We start from the raw sequence: 1,536 nt of genomic DNA, 5'->3' as shown, positions 1-1,536 counted from the left end.
GGGGGGGGGGGGCTTCCCCCCCCCCCCCCCCCCCCCCCCCCCCCATCGGGGGCTTCGCCGCCTGGTCCCCCTTTTCTCGTGGGCGGTAGTTGCGTAATGTAGTATTCTGACGAGTGTGAAAATTGCGGGCTGAGGCGAAGCCAAGGAATGCAATCGCACGAGTCCAATTATTTTGAAATTATGATAAAAATTGATGTTCCATTTGAGAAAATCTTTCTTATGTAGATAATAAAACAAAATAAAAAATAATGAGCAACTTCAGGTTCGTTGCAAACCATAAAACGTTCCTTACTCTCCAGCCAACGGTATATTTTTTTTCTCCGATATCCAAGATGGAAATGAGAGTGGAGTATCCACATTTCATACCTCACATTGAAGAAAATACCCCACAAAAGTGAGTAATTATTTTTATGTTTATGACTGACGTTATGAGTTTTACCCGGAGGTAAAACTCAAGTAAAGATTTTATTCCTTTTTGTCAAATTCTCAGTGAGGAATTTCCTTTTTCACTACACCTTTACACCTATTCCTGCACTGTAATCCTTTGGTCCTTGGTTGTCACTTCGACCTCGGTTAACTTTGGCGATGAGCTCACGGGGGGTTCGCTCACTCGGGGATGGTTATGAAGGATTGGGGACGTATGTAATTGCAAACACAGGTGTATTTATCTGGTAAAAGTTATAGATGTATTATTCATAATTATTTGACTAAAATACACGACAGGGTTTCGACTTGGGTTCGGTTACGCGTTGCTAAGAGATCGGACTTAGACTTATGAGCTTGAAGATCCGCTCGACTTCGCTCCTGATCGTAGTCTGGTGCTTCCAGAGTCCTCAAAACTTGGCAAAGCCCCAATTCGCTGAGCTAAACAGTCTCACGGTTTTCTCCACTAACACTGTCTCGTGTCATCATTGACAGAGACTCAAACAGTCAAACAGTTCATCGTTCTGAACTGGACTCCTGAAAAACCGTGGGACTGCTTACCACGGTGTCCAAATGACACCGTGGGATTGCTGACCAAGTGACCAGTGTCTGGATGACAGGAAAGAGAAATCATATTTCTCGTTCCCACCATCCAGCATTATATTATTATATTATATAATTATTAACTAAATCGATGTATTGATCGATCCCAATACGTCACATGACACAATTCAAACAATTCATTGAGTTGTCAAAAATAAAATAAACTAAAGTATAAACTCAACTTACAGTTTGAAGATGAAAATTTGATATAAATTCTAAACGAAAGTCATATAGAGACGAAAATCATTGATAAAATGACGATGTGTAATTTTTTTAGAAAAAAAGATTTTTGGATAAATTGCTCTATGCCCGGATGTACTGAATCGATTGACACAAAATTTTATACATAACTGTGGGCTCATAATACAAATTAGTACCCAGAATCTCAGATGTCTAGACCAAGCTTGACGCGTATTATGGATACCACATTAACTTTAAAATGAAAAACTTAGAAAAATGCTGACATCTCGAAAACTTTGTAGTTCATGAGATATTAAGGAAAAAAGATTT

The sequence above is a fragment of the Diachasma alloeum genome, unplaced genomic scaffold (genome assembly GCF_001412515.2).
Source record: "Diachasma alloeum isolate Michigan unplaced genomic scaffold, Dall2.0 Dall_scaffold_00778, whole genome shotgun sequence".
Classification (NCBI taxonomy): domain Eukaryota; kingdom Metazoa; phylum Arthropoda; class Insecta; order Hymenoptera; family Braconidae; genus Diachasma; species Diachasma alloeum.
The sequence above is the reverse complement of the archived record's forward strand: the minus strand, read 5'-3'. Positions refer to the sequence as shown.